Raw genomic sequence first — 12,845 nt, forward strand, 5'->3', positions numbered from 1 at the left:
GAGAATTAAAAAAGAGAACAGCAGAAAAACAAACTGAGAAAAAAGTGGGTGAATAAAAAGCTTTTGGGCAAGGTTGTTAAAAGGATTCCAATACACAATATATGAGACCAGCGCCTATGGCAACAGAAGTTAGAAACTAATATAGTGCAGTATATTTAATAAATGAAATGTCACCCGGTGTTCATTAACAATTATCTTATGGGTGTCTATTCTCCGCTGTTTCCCTCATCAGCAGAATTGTAATTACTATTAACAGTTAATAGTTTAAGTTCACAAAACCTCAGCGAGGATCCACCAATGGCTGAATTTTCTACTCACAAACCAAAAGAGGATCTGATAGCGTATACAATAAGGGCTCCCCTTCCAGTTTCAGCTACACACCTGTCCCCTGACTCCAAGACACAGAGAGAAGTGGAAAACAAAGGATAGTGTAATCCTGTTTTATTAAAAATAATAGTTTAAAATCAAATGTACTCACGTTTTCACTATAAAAACAATAGCATGTAGTCCATATAGGGCGCTGTATTTTCCCTGGAGTGTGGATATAGAATTGGTCGATCAGTTCCAGAGTTTTTTGTGCATCCAGGCACTATGCATATGATCCATGCAGAACGAGGCAGCAAGAACACAAATGGTTTTCTCTAAATATTTAGTTATAAGGGGAGCCCTTATTGTATACGCTATCAGATCCTCTTTTGGTTTGTGAGTAGAAAATTCAGCCATTGGTGGATGCTCACTGCGGTTTTGTGAACTTAAACCTAGAAATTTCACTATAAATAACTGTTAATAGTAATAAAAATTCTGCTGAAGAGGGAAACAGCGGAGAATAGACACCCATGAGATAATTGTTAATGAACACCGGGTGACATTTCATTTATTAAATATACTGCACTATATTAGTTTCTAACTTCTGTTGCCATAGGCGCTGGTCTCATATATTGTGTATTGGAATCGTTTTGGAACAGTGGAGAGACTGTAAAGGGATCGGCAAGGAGGAAAAACTTAAAGGACTGACTATTCCACAAAAAACCTTTTTCCAAGGTTGTTAAAAGGAAAGAGCAACCAGGCCAAACATATGAAGAGAACAAGACAGGGAAGGAGAATACAATTTGTGGTTGGGGGCAAGGATAAGAAAAGATGTAACATACCAATTGTTGTAAGGATTTCAAGAGTGGGGTTATAGCCGGGGTGCCCATAAAGTAGATTCTCAAGACAACAAATGGCTTGACTAAATTACCCTCCTGTTTCATGCTTTTCATTCAGATATTTATTATGTTAAGGTTATAGAAGAAATAGTTGTAGTGAAAGCACTTAAAGGGGTTGTTCACCTTTGAGTTAACTTTTAGTATGATGTAGATACAATTTGCAACTTTTTTTCGTTTTTTAATATTTGTGGTTTTTGAGTTATTTATCAGCTCTCCTATTAGCAATTTCAGCAGTCTGGTTGCTAGGGTCCAAATTAATAGAAGAGGGTCAAGGGCAAGCCAGTTCTGGACAGGCCAAGGGAACCAAACGTGAACTGGAAGAACAGGGAACAAGAAACATGGTCGAGGGACAAGCTGAGTCAATACCAACCAGGCAGAATTAGGAGTCAAGAACGTAAGTTGGGAGTCACAAGCTGAGTCAAAACCAACAGTATAGTACTACAAAAACAGGATCCAAGAGTGTGGTTAATATACAGGCAAAGGTCAAGGCAGGCAGCAAACTAGGAATGGTCAGGAACAAGCTTGGTCAGGAACTGGCAAGTCAGACTGAAATAACACCCAGGAACTTGATTTTGAAATTTGAATTTCGCACCGCCAATATAGAGTACACACACTCACGATTTGACGAGTCAAACTGGACCACCAGGTACCCTTACAGATAAGTAATAAAAAGTAGTAATAATACATTTGTAGCCTTACAGAGTATTTGTTTTTTAGGTGGGGTCAGTGACATTTGAAAGCTGGAAAGAGTCAGAAGAAAAAGGCAAATAATTAAACAACTATAAAAATAAATAATGGAAACAAATTAAAAAGTTGCTTTAGCCATTCGATAAAACAGTAAACGTTAACTTAAAAATAAACCACCCCTTTAACAGTAAGATAAAATAGATACTGTAAGAAGTGGGAGAGGAAAATGGAGTACCAGAGAAACAACAGGGAAGGAGAGAATACAAGATGGAAAGCTGAAAACGAGTGGATAGCACAAATAAAATGTGACGCAATGAGGAGAAAGCAAGAGGAAATGGAAAGCGTAAGGATGTATAAAATATAAAGACAGGAAAGGTACAGGTGCATAGGAAGAAAAATTGAAAAAAAAAATGAAACATTAAGCAAAAGTAGAAGAAAAGACCAGAAAATAAATAGAATGCAGTAGAGGCCATTGAATAACAGAAGGTGAGCTCCATACTTACAGTATTTTCCTGATTTTTAGTTTTCCCAATTGCTGGTCCAACACAATTTTCAAGGACTGCTGGTGCAGCACTGGAGTGCTGATATAACTGTACAATATTTGTGTAACCTTCATGAGAAAGATATAACCTCCTACAGTTTATATATTGCTTCAGGCCTCCAGTTTCAGAAATGTTTATTTTTAGTAGGGGGCGTTGGGTAATATTTGGGATGGCCAGTACTTACTGCCTATATAATGTGCCTTTAATGCCAGTGTCCACTGCCTCTCTCTCTCTTTAAGCAAAGTTCAGTTCAGTGTACTGAACGATACCTCAGACCTGGCGAAGCGCAATAGAGTAGATAGGGATTGTTTAAAAAAAAGTCAAATTTTTTTCTAAGTCCCAAAAAACGCTGGCGTGTTTTCTACATGATGGGTGATAGGCTGAAAAAGATCGAAAAAATTTTTGGGGCTCCCCTCCTTCCCCCCTACATTTCCTGACTCATGGCAACTTACCTAGACAGTGGGCACATGTGTAGGGCAAAATAAAATTTTTATTTGATGATTTGAAGGTTTTCTTGGCATTTGTAGTGCTGATATGTATTCCTCCATTGGAATTTAAATCTGGCGCCGTATGCAAATTAGCCTTCGCTAGCGTAACTTCGCTTTACTTAGCGAATCAACGCTAGCGCAACTTCGCAACCTTACGCTACCCCTGAGCGCAACTTCGGATTTTAGTGAATTTGCGGAGCGCTGGCGAAACTACGCCTGGCGAAGTGCGGCGAAGTTGCGCCTTGCGCAACTTCGAATCTTAGTGAATTTGCCCCTTAGTTTCCACTGCTCAACAATCAGCTTTTGTTGGATGATTGTATTAAAAGCATAACTAAAATCAATGGCTATTTGGAGGAAGAGAAACCTTTCTCACACTATTTTGTACATCAAACCTTGTATAGAAATGGTGCATGTTTTTATGCACTTATTTATAATATTTATGATGTACAAGGGATGAGTGTTTTGTAATGATAGCACTACCAAAGAAAAATGTATTTTTATGACACTAAGGCAAAGAAAGTCACAATGGGTTAAGTCACGTAATTAACTAAGTTTGGATAACAAGCACTGATTGGAAGATTTGAATTTGTAAGGCTATTTAAGATTGGCCAAATGTTTCTGTATTATCCTTGAGAAAGGTCCCAACAGGGACCGAAACGTTGGAATGCAACAGAAATAAAAACTGATATTTTTACATATGGGAGTGCTGGTTCTTCACAGAATACAAATACATATATTTTAACTGCGCACCCCAGCTGGAGAAGCCATACCGGAGTGCATTGGTGTGCGGATACTCATTGGAACGTGATATATTAACAGCCACAAACAGCTGTGTTTAGTATCCTGCACCGGCAATTTGAGACAACAATGGAAGGTGCCATGTATGATCCGACAAGCTTGCAAAGAAAGGAATTCTTCACCACAGAGGAAATTGAAAACATTTTGTTCTCAGAGACTTTCAATGATACATTTGGAAAGCTGGGAGCCAGAGAAATCTATCATGAACTAATGAGACTAAGAAAGAAAGAGATCGAATTACATCTGCATGTTGTGTCATTATCAGAATATTACAGGGAAAAGCAAGTTCCCATGGGGTTCAGAATAAATAATGTACCTACGATTGGCAGATCCAATGCTGATTTTTGCCGTAGATGGTGCCAGATACTGGATCGATGCTCGTTGGACCTGATGCTCCTTGTTGTAGAGGAGGTGGGGAGAGAGCTGAAAGTCGTGCGCAGCGATTTGGAGGCGTTTGAAAGCACGCATAGAACAACGCTGGCAGCAGACAGAGAGGCAGAATGGGAGAGAAGGCTGCAGGACCAGATCGCAAAATATAAAGCGGACATCCTGGCCTTCAAGAACTCGAAGCGCCTCAAGATCGCCCAGGACTACAAGGAGAACCTGGGTTCACCGCTGGCTAACCGGAGGCAACGGTCACTTTAAGAAGAGGAGGTTCCCAGCGCGCCGAGCACCACGTGCATCCGGATACGCGTCCAGCAGCATTGGGACGGACAGCGAGTCGGAGCCGGTTGGGAGACAGAGTGCAGGCCAGGACGCAGCTCCAATTAGGCCTTTTTTAGGGGCAGGAACGAGCGACAACGCCGACCCTGGAAGGCCGTCCGCCGCGGCGGTAAGCGGCATAGGAGAGAGAAGCCGTCCACAGAGGCAGCAACAGAAGAGACCGCGCAAGATATAGTGTTCAACATTTCCGCATACCAGCTTACTGATGGGGAGAAATCGTTACTGAATAAAGGCCTGGGATTCGTGCCAATGGTGAGTAACAGTAAATTTTCTCACATCATTGATAATCATATGCTGGCAAGACAAATACGGCTGAGAGAGCATTATGGGAGACCGAGGAAAGATGAGGCCACTGGTGGGTCAGATGGAGCAGGAGATTTAACAGTGGATTTACATGGGGAGGATGGCACAGTGTTAGATAATGGGTCGGTGCTGGACAGTACTTTTAAGAATAAGAGTGACTATGACCCTAATAGCAACAATGCATCTATTAAAACTTTCCATCGTCTTTTGAACAATGGCATGTTAAAGCTTTATTCCTCCAGGACCAAGACACGGGGTAATTTAACAGCTATTGAAAGGAACGCCATTAAAACCCTGAAACAAAATAAGGATATTATAATACGAAATGCGGACAAAGGGGGTGGAGTGGTTGTGATGGACTATGCGTATTATCGTAATGAATTGTTGTCACATTTATCAGATGTGAATAATTATAGAAAACTATTATTTAACCCCACAGATAAATTTAAAAGTGAGTTGAGTATAATGTTAAACATGGCAAAAATGCAGGGGTGGATAACAGAAAATATGTTTGCACATTTGATTCCATCTTATCCGGTGATACCTGTAATCTATACACTGCCAAAAGTTCATAAGGATATTTGTAAACCGCCAGGTAGACCCATAATATCATCCAGGGGTTCATTAAATGAAAATATAGCACATTTCATTGATTATCTTTTACAGCCATGTGTGAAGACAATTGGTAGTTATTTACAAGATACCAATGATTTCTTGAAAGTAATTTTAAGTATTGATGTGCCTTTGGTGGATTTAACACTAGTGACGCTGGATGTTGAGAGCTTATACACGTGTATACCCCATCAGGCTGGCCTGTGCGCTGTGAGGAATTTAGTGACAGGAAACCCCAAATATGTGGGTCCGCCGATTGAATTCATGTTATCCCTTTTGGAGTTTATTTTGTATAAAAATTATTTCAAATTTGAAAATCAATATTACATTCAGCACACAGGTACAGCTATGGGGTCACGTGTCGCTCCAGCATACGCCAATGCATATATGAGGGAATATGAAAGCCAGCACATATTCAAAAATTACTTGTTTAAGAGATATGGCGCCTTCTACAGGCGCTATATCGATGACATTTTCTTCATATGGCTAGGGCCCCTGGAATGTCTTGTTGAATTGGTAGACCACCTAAATCGGCTGGATAGTCCGATAAGGTTAAAAATGAATTACAGCACACAAGAAGAGCATTTTTTGGATGTAACCATATATAAAAAAGATGAGAAATTACAGACCTGCATTTATACAAAGCCTACTGATAGGAACACGATGCTCCATTACAAAAGCAACCACCCCAGGCACTTACTAGATTCAATGCCCAAATCATAGATGCTACGGGTAGCCAGAATAAATAGTGAAAATTCCAAAAGGAAACGGGATTTGGATACCATGGGAGAAAAATTTATCCAAAGAGGCTACCCTAGGCAGCAGATAATGGCTGCCATAGATTGGGCAATGAGTCTAGACCGCAATACTTTATTGATGCGGGATAACCCCAAAAAAATTGCAAGGGACACAGAGAGTCAAAATAATGACATCTATTATGTCAGCCAAATACAACCCAAAAAGTACACAAATAAAGCAGATAATTCTGAAACATTGGGATGTGGTCTTTACGAATGAGTTATTACGGGATAAAATAAGCAAGAAACCAAAATTCAGCTACTCCCGTTCAAGTAATTTAAAGGAACAACTCAGTCCGTCAGATCCTAGAGATCGGTACATGAAGAGAAGTGGCACAAGTAACCCTAGCTTGCGGATGGGAGTGTTTAAGTGCAAAGGCTGCATTATGTGTGGTACCCTAATTTTAGGAACGCACTTCACTCACCCACACACAGGCAAGCGTTATGAAGTTAAGCAACGAATGACCTGTGAGTCAACATTGGTTGTATATATAATTAAATGCCCATGCGGTTTACTTTACTGCGGTAAGACAGTGAGGCAATTGAAAGAAAGAATAGGCATGCACCGGGCAAGCATCAGGGCGGCGTTAGACCCTGAGAGGGCCAAGAATAGGAGTAAATTAGATCAAAAGCAAGATATAGCCCAACAACCGGTGGCGAAGCATTGGGCGGAGGCCAAACACAGTGCCTCCTCCTTTAGATGCATGCCAATCGACCAAATACAAATACATCCGAGAGGAGGTGATGTAAGAAAAACACTCCTGAAAAAAGAGACCTTCTGGATATATGAACTCAATTGCATTTCGCCAAGGGGCATGAATGGACAGGTCAATATGGGGTGTTTCTTAACCTAACTTAAAGTCGTGAATCAAAAGATTGTTCTCATAGAACAAATAAGGAAAAGAAGTTGGGGCCCCAACAGTCTTTTTTGAAATAGTTTTCTCTATTCATCTAGTGGTTTTACAGTGAAAGGAAATGTTTTATGTATAATAGATACAAATTAGTTACAATTTTGTTTTTCTTTTTCCTGTAGGATACTTTTGTAACTTATGGATTTTAACTAAGCACTGTAACACGAGCAAATGAAACACAGCGGTGACATCTAGTGGACAGAATGAATTTTACAAGTACACATAATTTTTATGGAATTTTTGCACTGATTTTTATTATGCGATATTTGAAATTGTTTTTTGCACATGTTTTTATGCACTTATTTATAATATTTATGATGTACAAGGGATGAGTGTTTTGTAATGATAGCACTACCAAAGAAAAATGTATTTTTATGACACTAAGGCAAAGAAAGTCACAATGGGTTAAAGTGGACCCGTCACTGAAAAAAAATATTCAAAATCTTATTTTATCACATTAGTCAAGCAAAAAGAACTTTAATTACACTATATAAATTATTTGAATCTTGTTTCCATCAGTTTGGGAAGTCATAATTATAGCAAGCAGACAGCAGCCATTTTGGGGACACTGTTATTAAGACAAGCCTTGTATCATCTCAGAATCTTGTTTGTGCACCAGAATGGGGGACCTGATGTCCATCCCCATGCACTGGCTACACAATTAAATGGTGAAGAGAATGGGGGAATGAGGGGAGAGCAGTGACATCTAGGAAGTGCTGAATGGAAAGTGAAAGTAATTGTCTGCCCCGCCTCTATGCCTAGGCATAGAGGCGGGGCAGACAATGTTTGATTGACAGCTGAGATTTTTAAATTAGTTTACAACAGCTATGAATGCTTTAATAAAAAATAGAAATTGGATTTCATGTTTAATTTGAAAAGGACTTTTATTATATAGATTTTTGTGTCTGGGTGACGGGTCCACTTTAAGTCACGTAATTAACTAAGTTTGGATAACAAGCACTGATTGGAAGATTTGAATTTGTAAGGCTATTTAAGATTGGCCAAATGTTTCTGTATTATCCTTGAGAAAGGTCCCAACAGGGACCGAAATGTTGGAATGCAACAGAAATAAAAACTGATATTTTTACAAATGGGAGTGCTGGTTCTTCACAGAATACAAATATATATATATATATATATATATATATATATATATATATATATATATATATATATATATATATATATATATATATATATATATATATATATATAATTCAGCATAAGCAGCCGCACTCTAATCCGGATCTGTTGGTTTGATGGTGGGTGCTGGATCAAAATTGTAATCATAGAATTTCACAAAGAACTGCACTCCAACTTGTTCTGATGAATAAACTCACATTTTATTGTATTAAATTTGCGTGTCCAACATTTCAGCCCACCTTTGTCAAGGATAAACAAATGCAGTGATATCAACATATTTATACCCCCACTCCTTCAAGAGTGTTTGGTGCCAAGTATGACATCATACCAATTAAAATTCCACATCCTTAATTAGCCACAGTGTAAACATCAAAAAAGAAAAAAAATGCATATTTTCTAACAACTGGGTGTCACTATTGTGCAATGAAAAACAAAAATTCTCCATTTGGAAGCATACTCTGCCAAGGAACCTGTGAAATTTATACAAAGTATCTGTTTAGTTACAAACAAGAGAGTGTTATCTCCCTTAATACAAACAGGAAACAATATGTTAAGAACTTTAGATAAAAACAATATAGACACTAAGTCAGTATTTGAGCTTGTTTTACACTTATTCACACAAATTGATCACATTTTATTTAGTCACTACTGTCTCAAGTGTGTACTACAACATGGAAGATACGTTAAGTCAAGAAACAACTAAGTACTAGCTGGCCATTTAATCCATTTGGAGCAACACAGTTTAATTCATGTATCCAGTTTGCCTCTCTTTTTAGCAGGGCCTGGTTATGATCTTCCCCCCCCCTGGGGACTGATCGATTGGCATGCACCTAAATGCTGCTAGGCTATGCTTAGCCTCAGCCCAGTGCTTTGCCACCAGCTGTTGAGATAAATCTTGCTTTTTGCTTTTTTCTTTTATCTCTTTTTGATTTTTCAGGGTCAAGTATCCTGTGATTAAACTGTTGCACAAAATACATCCCCCACATTTGTATACTCCTGGTTGCTGTGTTAAAAAATGTTGCTTTTGGCCTATCATGTATTTATCTCGGGGGTCGGAAGGACATAAACTTTCTTTCAGATTCCTGCCCCTTCTATAACTGAATTTTGGTTTGGCCGGTAATTTCTTACTTAACCCTTTAACCGCCAAGCACATATGGCGTACGTGCTGGCGGTTCAGGGCTCAGGCTGCCAAGAACATACCTTGTACGTTCTCCTGCAGCTGAGCCCTTCTCTCTGCATCAACGGCTTTTGCCGCCTCTGCAGAGAGTCAGGAGGGTTGACAGCCCCCTGGGCAACGAGGCTGGGGGGCTGTCAAGTCGGATCTGCGACACGATTGTCGCAAATCCGACTTCAAAGTGGCAAACGCTGCTGCAAAAGCGCTGCTGCTGCTCTCTTACCTGCTCTCTGTCGCACATCCGCCCACACATTTCCTGCTCTGCAGTGACTCAGCAGAAACAATGTCCTGGCTGCCTCCTTTGTTTCCAGTGATCCTCCTGCTACAAAACAGTAAGTGCACATTTTTTACACACTTACCTGCACTTACACATACTTACAGTACATTAATACACTTACACACACATTTTAGTAAAGATTGGTATTTTTAATTTTTTTATTTTAGCACACTTGGTCCCTTTTGTACACTTATTTACACTTATTTACATGTATTTGGACACAGAACTTTTAGATGTGCATAAATATGGATACACAAAAACTCACAAACAGGTGGTTTTTTTTTACTTATTCATTGTACCATTTGTTTTGCCTAAAAATATGTTATTTTAACATTGTACTTTAACTTGGCGCCGTATACAAATTAGGCATCGCTAGTGTAACTTAGTTTTGCTTGATGAATTAACGCTAGCGCAACTTCGCTACCGTTCGCCTCCATGAGCGCAACTTTTTTAGTAAATTTGCCTAGCGCTGGCGAAACCAGGCCTGGCGAAACTGTCGCTGGCGCAACTTCGGATCTTAGTGAATTTGCCCCCTGGGCTGCTCCCACTGCAAGCCCCACCTACAAGTCCCCCTCCCCACCTCACAGGTCCACCCCCCCACCACACAGTAAAAAAAAAAACATTGGTGGCTAGGATTCCCACATGTTAATAAAAAAAATATTGGTGGTCAGGGCCCCCGATGAAAAAACATTTGTGGTCAGGGCCCCCCATTACAAAATATTGGCTAGGACCCCACATGGTAAAAAAAATTGGTGGCCAACCCCCCACATTATAAGAAAATTGGTGGCCAGGGCCCCCCTTAAACGTTCATGTAAAAAAACTTACCCCCCCAGAAGTTTAAAAAGAATTGGTGCCCAGGCCCCCCCTCCCACAACAGGGACCACAAAGGGTTACCTTTAGGGGGCCCTGCCATGTTACAATTACTTCATTAGTGTGTCCCACCTGCTGTCAGTGAGCTGCCAACTACAGAAGGGAGGAGGGGAGCACAGGTGGCTGCATCTTCTTCCAGTGACGGCATTTTCTTCCCTTATTGGTCACAGAATTTCAAGTCCTGGTAAAGCTGCATGGTGATTGGATGAGCTGGAGGAGAAGTTCAAACCTCAGCTATCCAATCCCTGAGCAGCTCAACGGGGAATTAAACTCTGTGACCAATAAGGGAAAGTAATGGACAGAAGATACCTCCCCCTGTGCTCCCGCCCTGCCTTCTCGTAGTCGGAAGCTCTTAGAAAGCGGGGGGCCCGGCTAATCAAGTAAGTGCAGCGTGGCCGGGCCCCCCTTACCCTCGGGCCCCCTACAACTCTCCCCCCTGTCCCCCCTGCTGTCCCCCCCTGATGGCAGCCCTGCTTACGGCACATAACGCACAGTTGGGACTCTCTTTTCTGCAGCTTAGTTGGCTAGCGTGAAAATTCATATGCATGTTTTTCATTTGGGGTCCGTACACACCACATACTTTGGTAAATCTATGCATATAGGGCATCAATCTATTTGTAGTACAAAGACATGCATACCCAATTTAGATTCATGGGAATGTGTACTTTCCGAAAATATATGGTTTTCTGGGGTGAACTTACTTTTTTCTACATTTGCCCCCCTCAAAACGATGTAAATGTGTTGATTTTGCAGTATCTGAAATGACAGACCATATGGGGGTCTTCGTTTTGGGGCCCCTATATGCCACATGCTTGGGTACACCTATACATATTGGGCATCAAACTGTTCAGGGGACCCCAGGCTTTCATATTTGGGGTGATTTATATTGATACATAATAGTATGTTTGAAATACGATGTTGCAGGTTGGGCCCGTTTCTCAGGGTCACTATCAATGCGCACCACCCTCAACATCAGCAATTTCGGTAAGGAATTTAACAGATGTATTGGGTGGTAGCTCTGGTAGTAGACAATGGTGTCAGTTGACTTAATATGTATACATGTGTGAATTCTGGCATCTTTCTTATAGAACTTAACATCTAAAAAGTCAATATGTTCACTACAGAAGGGAGGAGGGGAGCACAGGTGGCTGCATCTTCTTCCAGTGACGGCATTTTCTTCCTTTATTGGTCACAGAATTTCAAGTCCTGGTAAAGCTGCATGGTGATTGGATGAGCTGGAGGAGAAGTTCAAACCTCAGCTATCCAATCCCTGAGCAGCTCAACGGGGAATTAAACTCTGTGACCAATAAGGGAAAGTAATGGACAGAAGATACCTCCCCCTGTGCTCCCGCCCTGCCTTCTCGTAGTCGGAAGCTCTTAGAAAGCGGGGGGCCCGGCTAATCAAGTAAGTGCAGCGTGGCCGGGCCCCCCTTACCCTCGGGCCCCCTACAACTCTCGCCCCTGTCCCCCCCTGCTGTCCCCCCCTGATGGCAGCCCTGCTTACGGCACATAACGCACAGTTGGGACTCTCTTTTCTGCAGCTTAGTTGGCTAGCGTGAAAATTCATATGCATGTTTTTCATTTGGGGTCCGTACACACCACATACTTTGGTAAATCTATGCATATAGGGCATCAATCTATTTGTAGTACAAAGACATGCATACCCAATTTAGATTCATGGGAATGTGTACTTTCCGAAAATATATGGTTTTCTGGGGTGAACTTACTTTTTTCTACATTTGCCCCCCTCAAAACGATGTAAATGTGTTGATTTTGCAGTATCTGAAATGACAGACCATATGGGGGTCTTCGTTTTGGGGCCCCTATATGCCACATGCTTGGGTACACCTATACATATTGGGCATCAAACTGTTCAGGGGACCCCAGGCTTTCATATTTGGGGTGATTTATATTGATACATAATAGTATGTTTGAAATACGATGTTGCAGGTTGGGCCCGTTTCTCAGGGTCACTATCAATGCGCACCACCCTCAACATCAGCAATTTCGGTAAGGAATTTAACAGATGTATTGGGTGGTAGCTCTGGTAGTAGACAATGGTGTCAGTTGACTTAATATGTATACATGTGTGAATTCTGGCATCTTTCTTATAGAACTTAACATCTAAAAAGTCAATATGTTCACTATTATATTTCAAAGTGAACCTGACTGGGCTATCCATTACATTCAGCTAATTTACAAAATGTTGCAATTTGCCAATGAAGCGTCTATAGAAGCCCCATATTTTCTAAACATGTAATGACTCAGAATATTTTCAGAATATTTTCACTTTCATATGCATGCATATATGAGTT

Source organism: Xenopus laevis, chromosome 5S, assembly GCF_017654675.1.
Source record: "Xenopus laevis strain J_2021 chromosome 5S, Xenopus_laevis_v10.1, whole genome shotgun sequence".
NCBI lineage: Eukaryota > Metazoa > Chordata > Amphibia > Anura > Pipidae > Xenopus > Xenopus laevis.